The sequence below is a fragment of the Leptonychotes weddellii genome, chromosome 4, assembly GCF_054177405.1.
Source record: "Leptonychotes weddellii isolate Sample4059 chromosome 4, ASM5417740v2, whole genome shotgun sequence".
Taxonomy (NCBI): domain Eukaryota; kingdom Metazoa; phylum Chordata; class Mammalia; order Carnivora; family Phocidae; genus Leptonychotes; species Leptonychotes weddellii.
This window is the reverse complement of record NC_138372.1, coordinates 69,417,462-69,426,658: the sequence shown is the minus strand read 5'-3', so window position 1 is coordinate 69,426,658 and position 9,197 is coordinate 69,417,462. Positions and strand designations below refer to the sequence as shown.

The following is a 9,197-nucleotide window of genomic DNA, read 5'->3' as shown; positions in this document are numbered from 1 at the left end:
AACTGGGTCTGCGTATGGACATGCCCACTTCTCTGGCCACATTTCTCTAGATCCCAGGAAACTGAATGAAGGATCCTTTGGACCTGAAGACTGTAACATGTACTTTCTGAAAATTCTGACTCTGCTAAAACCTGAGGCAGTTTCTGGGTTCTCAGTCTCCACCCTTACTTAGTGTTAGTCTCAATTTCTCAGAATTGGCCAGATTTTGTTCATAGTGAAGTTTCTCTATTTCATCAAATTTGGCGTTTTTTTTCATTTTTTCCAGAAAATGTTTTTCCAAAACCTTTTTCAAGGTTTCAAGGAGGCTTGGTAACAAAATGCTTTTACCTTGACTTCTTTAACTGAAGGCCCTCTCATTCATTCCTCGATCCATGGCAAGCTTGCTTCTACCTCTAGTTGATCAGACTGTTTTCTCAAAGATCACTACTGACTTCCTAATTGCTAAATTAAAAGGCTTTCTTCCTGTCTTTTTTTCCTATTATCACAATTTCCCTTTTTATGATTGAAGTATAATTAACATACAGGTTATATTAGTTTTAGGTGTACAATTTGATTCAGCAATTCTATACATTACTCAGTGCTCATTGAGATAAGTGTGCTTTTAATCCCCTTTATCTATTTCATCCATCCCCCTGCCATTTCCCCTCTGTTAACCATCTTCTGTATTCATTCACCTATCGATGGACGTTTGGGTTGCTTCCATATTTGGCTATTGTAAATAATACTGCAATAAACATAGGGATGCATGTATCTTTTCACTTTATATTTCTTCTGTTATGGCTCCTAAATGCCCATTCTCTTGCTCTTTTTCAGTTTTCCTTCAATTACAGCTATTCTCCCAGGGTTTTTTGGTTAAATGCTCTTCCTGAGCAACTCCATGCATTCCCTAGGCTTAAACTTCCCACTGTACACTTTACTCACAAATGTGTCTCATCTATCCTGATCCTCTCTTGAAATTTATACCCAATTTCCAAAGCCTGTTTGACCCCTGCACATGTGCATACCACTGGCACCTCCATGTATGTTCTAAGCCACTATTTTCCAATCTAGTGACTCTCAGAATGTTAATTAGTGTTATTTGTTTTAAAGATTCACACATTATTAGTTTCCTAGGGGGGCAATAATAAATTACCACAAACTGGATGGCTTAAAACAATTTATCCTTTCACAGTTCTGGAGGCTAGAAGTCCAAAATTAAGGTGTTGGCAAGACCATGGTCCCTCTGAAGGCTTAGGAAAGAATCCTTCCTTGCCTCTTCCAAGCTTCTAGTGGTTGCCAATAATTCTTAGCTTCTCTAGGCTTGTAGCTGTGTCACCCCAATCTCTGCCTCTGTCATCACACAGCCTTCTTCTCTGTGTGTGTCTTTCTTGAAGCCTCCCTCTTCTTACTCTTATAAAGACACCATTCACTGGATATAGCACCTACCCCAATACAGCAATGCCTCATCTTAACTTGATTACATCTGCAAAACCTTATTTCCAAATAAGGTACTGGGGGTCAGAACTTCAACATATCCTTCAGAGGGACACAACTAACCCACTACCTCATGACAAAATACATTTTGAAAATGTTCTTTTAAGCAAAATCAGACAGATTCCATCACTAAAGAACTCCTCAGAGCTTTAATAGGCTAATGCGAATTGTAGGGGTTTTGTTTTGTTAACATTAGATTCAGGTGTGCAACATGACTCGCTATTTGTCTATACTGCGAACAATCACAAGTAAGTCAACATCCATCACCACACATAGTTACAGACCTTTTTTCCTTGCGATGAGAAATTTTAAGATTTACTCTCTTAGGAACTTGCAATAGAGTAGTATTCACTATGGTTACCATGCTGTACATTATCTCCCCGGGACGTATTTATTTTATAACTGAAAGTTTGTACCTTTTCACTCCGTTTACCCATTTTGCCTATCAGACACCTCTCACCTTCGGCAACCACAATCTGTTCTCTATATTTATGAGCTTGGATTTGTGTTTGTTTGTGGCATTTTATTAGATTCTACATCTAACTGAGATCATATAGTATTTGTCTTTTTCTGTCTGACTTATTTCATTTAGCATAATGTCCTCAAGTTCCATCCACAAATGGCAAGATTTCATTCTTTTTTACAGCTGAATAATATTCCATGATGTATATAGGCCACATTTTCTTTATCCCTTCATCCATCAATAAACACTTAGGTTGTCTCCATGTTTTGGCTATTGTAGACAATGCTTCAAAGCACAGTGGGGGTGCATTCCAACTGCATTCCAAAACAGCTAAATATGCAGGTCCAAAAAAGGAAAGTACTTTTCCAACTGCTACATTCACTCCAAAGCCCATTCATCTCTTTCAGCATCCCAAAGACCAGACACATGTTCTGCTCAGCTATAAAATAAAGTGGCTAACCCGTTGCAACACTGACACCACGGGACAGTTTCCTATAAAACCCAACTTCTGATGCTGGGCTCTAGCTGCACTTTCTCACAGGTCATCATCCTCATCTGGAAGAGCAGTTGTCTAAGCGACCTCTAGATCCTGCTCATACTCTGTGCTGCCAAAGCTGGGTCCACAACAACCTCCGGTGGGGCAGGAGAAGGCATGGTGACAAACTCCAAGTTAGCATCTCCAATTAGTTTTCTAGCAAGCCACAGGAAGGGCTCTTCAAAGTTGTAGTTACTTTTGGCAGAAACGTCATAGTACTGAAGGTTCTTCTTTCAGCGGAAGACAATAGATTTTGTCTTAATTTTCCTGTCCTTAATGTCCACTTTGTTGCCACACAGCACAGTGGAGTTGTTCTCACATACTTGAGCCAGATCTCTATGCCAGTGATGCACATTCTTGTAAGTAACCCTTGATGGTACATCAAACGTTGTAATGGTACACTGGGCCAGGATGTGATAGCCATCTCTCAGCCCACCAAATTTCTCCTGACCAGCTGTTTCCCATACATTGAACTTAATAGGTCCTCTGTTGGTATGGAACACAAGGGGATGGACCTCAAAACCCAAGGTAGCTATGTACTTCTCACATTCACCAGTCAGATGACATTTCACAAATGTAGTTTTTCCAGTACCACCACTGCTAACCAATACAAGTTTGAACTGGACTTGGGGTTCTCCTTGGGAAGTCACTGTGCTGTTGCTTCCAGAAGTGTCTCTGGCCCATCTGATGGAACAATATTTCATTCTCTTTGATGAAACTGTAAATGGGATTTTCTTAATTTGTCTTTCTGATAGTTCATTATTAGTGGGTAGAAATGCAACAGATTTCTATATATTGGTTTTGTATCCTGCAACTTTACCAAATTCATTTATTAGTTTTCACAGTTTTTGGGTGGAGTCTTTAGGGTTTTCTAAATATAGTATCATGTCATCTGCAAATAGTGACAGTTTTACTTCCTCCTTTCCAGTTGGGATGCCTTTTATTTCTTTTTCTTGCCTAACTGCTCTGGCTAGGACTTCCAATACTATATTAAATGAAAGTGGTAAAATCGGGCATCCTGGTCTTGTTTCTAACCTTCAAGGAAAAGCTTTCAGCTTTTCCTCATTGAGCATAATGTTAGCTGTGGGCTTGTTATATATGGCCTTTATTATGTTAAGGGATATTTCCTCAATACCCACTTTGTTGAGAGTTTTTATCATAAACGGATGTTCATCAAATGCCTTTTCTGCATCTATTGAAATGGTTATATGATTCTTCTTACCTTACCTTCATTTTGTTAATGTTGTGTATCACATTGATTGATTTGTAGATCTTGAACCATTTTTGAATCCCTAGAATATATCCTACTTTATCATGGCATTTGATCCTTTTAAGGTATTGTTGAATTTGGTTTGCTAATATTTTATTGAGGATTATCTGTATATATGTTCATCAGGGATATCGGCCTACAATTTTCTTCCCTTGTGGTATGTTTGTCTGGTTTTGGTATTAGGATAATGCTGGTCTCATAAAATGAGCTTGGAATTGTTCCTTCCTCTTCTATTTTTTTAAGGAGTTTGAGAAGATTGGTATTAATTTATCTTTGAATGTTTAGTAAAATTCACTAGTAAAGCTGTCTGGTCTTGGACTTTTGTTTGTAGGGAGTTCTTAAATTACTGATTCAATCTCCTTACTATTAATTGACCTGTTCAGATTTTCTGTTTCTTCATGATTCAGACTTGGAAGGTTATGTTTCTAGGAATTTATCCATTTCTTCTAGGTTGTCCAATTTGTTGGCATACAATTTTTCATAATAGTTTCTTATGATCCTTTGTATTTCTGTGATATGAGTTGTAGCATTTTCTCTTTCATTTCTGATCTTATTTCCTTTCTTTTTCTTGGTGAGTCTAGCTAAAGTTTTGTCAATTTTGTTTATCTTTTCAAAGAACCAGCTCTTAGGTTCATTGACATTTTCTATTATCTTCTTAGTCTCTATTTCATTTATTTCTGCTCTGATCTTTATTGTTTCCTTCTTTCTACTAACTTTGGGCTTCATTTGTTCTTTAATCTCCAATAATAGTTATCATATAGGTTATCACATAGAGCTTTCCCCAAACTTATATAACCACAAAGCCCTTTTTGGTATAGAGTCCTTCAGAAGGGTAGTGCCCCAACAACAGACTTTGTATGTTCTTTTACCAGTGTTTCTCAGATCTTCATGTATGTATGAATCACCTGGGGATGGTTGGTTGCAGATTCTGATTCATTAGATATGGGATGGAGGTCTGAGATTCTGCCTTTTTTACAAGCTTCCTAGAGCTGCCAGTGCTACTGGTCCTCAAACACACTTTCTAAGCAAGCTTCTAAGTCAAAATCTTTATTTCCACCAGCGTTTCTCTTCCTACATTTCCTATTTTGGTTAATGGTGTCACTACCTGCACCATTACTCAACTAGAAACTTGGACATCAAATTCCCTTCCCTTCACACCTCCTCCTAACCCCAGCTCAAATCCAACTTATTGCCAAGTTCTATTTGTCTCTTGAATCTAGCCCACCATCTCCATCTCCATTATCTTTGTTCAGGACTTTAGTATCTTTCCATGGACTATGGGTAGCCTCTTAACACTTCTTCCTGTCTTTGATCTTTTCTGTCCAAACTGTTGCCAGACACAGACTTCACTTTAAAAATTGACACTGGTATCCCACTGCCCACCAAATAAAACCCCAACTGCTCAGCATTAAGACATTCCAGGTCCTGCAAAATCTGATCTCAGGAAATTTTGGAGCTTTACTCCCACTACCAATTCATGACACAACAAGTGCTGTGATCACATTAGGTCGCTCACCCTCCCCAGAACACATCATGCATGTTCCCATCTCTGGACCTTTGTTCAAGCTCTTCACAAGCCAGTATTGTCTTTCTCCTACCTTCTCCACCTAGAGGAATACTCTCATTCTTCCTAGTCTAAATATAATCTCTTTTGCTAAATGTTCCCCAATTATAATTAATTTTTACCTCCTTTACATTCTCAAAGATTTTTTTTAATGATTTTGCTTATAGTTTCTTTAATGTTGCCCTATAACCATTTATACATGTGTTTTTCTGGCTAGCTCCTTAAGGGCAGTGATCATGCATGGCACATATTAGATGTTTATTTATTCCTTTATTCATTTTTTTAAAAATGCCATATATATGTGATAAATGAGTAACTAAGCAAATGAGCATATTTGATGGAAGAGAGTCAAATTGCTATGAATTCTTTTCAAAGTAAGGTTGACTCTTGAATAATGTGGGGGTTAAGGGGTGCCAATACCCTACACAGTCAAAAATCCATGTATAACTTTTGACTCCCCCAAAACTTAACTACGAATAGCATACTGTTGAAGTCTTAACCAATGACATCATCCAACTAACACGTTTTTTACATTATATGTATTATATGTGGTATTCTTAAAATAAGTTAGAAAAAAGAAAATATTGTTAAGAAAATCATAAGGAGGAGAAAATACATTTACAGTACTGTACTGTATTTATAAAAAAAGAAGAATACACACACAGTTCAAATCCATGTTATCCAAGGGTCACCTATATAGGCAAAAAACCACCTGAATAAAATGCAGATTACTAGAAGAAATCCCAGACCTACTGAACCAGAATTTGGAGGCGACAGGACCATAGTACCTAAATTCTAGCAAGAAATCTAAGTGATTTTTATTCAGGCTAACGTGTGAGAACCACTGCCACCTATAATTTAAAAGTAAACCGTTCATTGGTACCAACTTGTGCTCCTAAGGATTTAAAAATATTTGAGATAAAAATTCTCCTGTCACGGTGCCTGGATGGCTCAGTTGGTCGAGCATCAGACTCTTGGTTTCAGCCTAAGGCTCCACGCTCAGCAAGGAGTCTGCTTGAGATTCTCCATCTCCCTCTCCCTCTGCCCCTCCCCCCACCCCCAGTGAAATAAATAAGTCTTAAAAAACAATTCTCCTGGTCAAAGTTGAAAACTCTGTAAAGCAATGAAAAAAGTTAAGATCGTATATTTAGCATCAATAAAGAACAAAATAATACGAAGATTTGGTAAGTCTTTTGAACAAAAAACTTGCTATTGAGCTCATGATAGTTCTTTTTAACATTTTCTGGCCAATGACAATTTAAAGCATGTACATGCTAATTATTTCAGTAAAGCTAGGCTATTCCAGTTGCCACATTTTTCTGAGACACAGAATTGTTTTTAAGTTCTCTCTTTCTTCTCTGCAGTATTTAAAAGCAACTGATTCCTAAATCACAATTGAGATCACCTACTCTTTGTTACTGGGGATCCACACAGAACTGAAGGCCATCTTTATGAATATAAGAGCTAAATGAAAGCTAAATTTGTCACATTCTTTACCATGCTGCACACTTTCAGAGTTTCATGTAAAAAAAAAAAAATCCACATAATTAGTTTAGCTTTACCAGGAAAAAAAATTTTTTTTGAATGACAAGGTCAGGCTCCTGACCTTTTAGTAAATTAGAGAAGATTGCCATAAATTGCACAATATAATGAAACACCAATTTGCATATTTTCTGCTATATTAAAAGGGATCAGTTTTAGCTCACAAAGCAGAACAAACAAAAACATGCATTTTAATAACTCAGATTACTCCCAGGAAGTGACCCTCAGCAGAAAGCCTGATTATCACTACTTAATTAGAAGCCTTGGAAATCTAAATCCTCCTTTAAATCCTATTCTGGGTACAGTGAAAGATGAAGCCATGAGTTTTGTCTAAGATTCAATATTTACTCTTTACTAATATGTTTGCCAGAGAGACTTCCCAAGCATTATAAAGACACGCGAGAAAAAATTTAATATTCAAAGAAAGAGTGCACAAAACCTGTGTTGGCTTGCAGGTACAAAGCAATTAACAAGCTGGCATTTACAGTACTTTTAATTAATTAATTAAAAATGCAAAGCTGGCTTTCATTTCTTTAAATGTTTGAACACTTTATCCATCAATAATAAAGCGCTACATACTACTAGGCGACAACAGCTGGTAAATGAAAAAAGTTAGTCCAGTGTTAAAGTACGTGAAGAGAGATTTGGCATTTGCTAGAGCATCTTCTTCTCTTCCTTTCCCCCAGCCTGCCCCCTCTCAGGACATTATGAAACTTAGTGTCAAATGAGAGGGGGAACGGCCTTTGGCTACTCTGAGTCATAAACTGACAGTGACACTATTTGATATGACATGGTAACCTTGAATGGGAACGCAAACAACAAAGCGTATTACAGTTATGCTCCCCATTAAGGACCTGCCGCGCCGTTTCCTTCGGGGAGCGGAGTTGTTTGGAATTGAGGCTACGCACCTCCGTCTTATTTATAAAGGTTAAAAACATAATTAACAGAGGGAATTTCAATAATTTGCAAAAGAAGTGGGTAATGGCTTCTAAAGCAATGCTGCTGTGACTAATTTTACAGCTGGACGCTGCTCGAACAACGACTTTACTGGTCCCCGTGAACACATTTTTGGTCAGTACATATTTAAAAACACCATTAATGTACTTTAATTAAAACATAAATACTACAGGGCTACCTCGGTAGGCATTCACTCAGCTGGAACTAACTGTATTTGCTTAATCTACAATTTTAGATGTATTAGCAAAAATAAATGTTGGTGAATGTAAGAGCCTGATTACATATCTTGGGTAAATTGGTGATAATGAGTCAAGAGACTTTGTGTTCATTCACATATATTAGAATAAGAATCATTATGAAATTAAAGCTAAGATTAATCCTGCTAATGACACCACAGAGCATCTGGGAATAAGATAACCCAGATGTCAGATTCACTGTGCTACTGTACAGCTATTTGATAGAGTAACCCTTGAAGTGTTCTTCTAAGGCAGATAGCTGCTACCCCCCCAGTCCCAGCACTTGAAATGCAAATGAGTGACAAGATAGTCTAATAATGAGAGCAGATTCTAGCAGTAAAGAAAATGAATAAATTAAAAAAAAAAAAAAAACCCGCTGCACCACTGATAAGAACAAGCAGCAGGCCCCCTGATGTCCTCAATTAGGGTGGATGACATCTGCTGAGCATTTCTCTCTAATAAAGCCCTCACTCGGTATTCCAAAGCACACGATTCTAACACTGTTAACATTTTAATGTCCTGGGCGTGCATGGTAACATTAATTACAAGATGATTTGGATGACTTCTGAATCTCTTTTATGTCTTCCGCAGAAGAGAACACAGCGTTGCGGCTTTTGATATCGTAAATAAAATGGGGACGCCTGCCAAGCATGAAAGGTATCCTGAAGTCACTTGCGTCTGCTGTGTTGTCCTGAACCTCCGTAGCCAGGCAAAGAGAATCCTCTGGGCATTTACAGAGGGTCAGTAGCTACGCATTTTAGGGGGAGGCTATGTGGCTCTCAAGGATTTTTTTCCCTCTATGCTAAAGGTGAACATTTTTGTTGCTGTTTTTAATTCCTAATGAGCTTAAAGTCCAATTAATATTTTTCTAAGCACAGTTTGCCTTCCTAATAGCTATTTTCATGAGCTTTGGCAAATGTCACCAGGGCTTTCTTATTTGCTGGCTGGAATATGGGGGCAGTTTTGCCCCTTATTCAACAGACTAACACAAAGCCCTGGCACTACAGGGGACCCCTGGTGGAGAGGGAGGTAGGGGGGCACAAGAGAAATTCGTTGGTTCTCCTTCTGCATAACTGGCACTGTCTCACCATCATCTCTAGGAAAATGCTATTATTATCTCTATTATATGCGGAGGAAACTGGCGCACAGAGAGATCA

At 38.0% G+C, this 9,197-nt stretch overlaps 1 pseudogene; it reads right to left on the bottom strand.

Moving 5' to 3' along the window:
- Positions 1 to 2,471: 2,471 nt before the first annotated feature.
- On the bottom strand, positions 2,472 to 3,175 carry LOC102751246 (GTP-binding nuclear protein Ran pseudogene; annotated as a pseudogene).
- Positions 3,176 to 9,197: the final 6,022 nt, after the last annotated feature.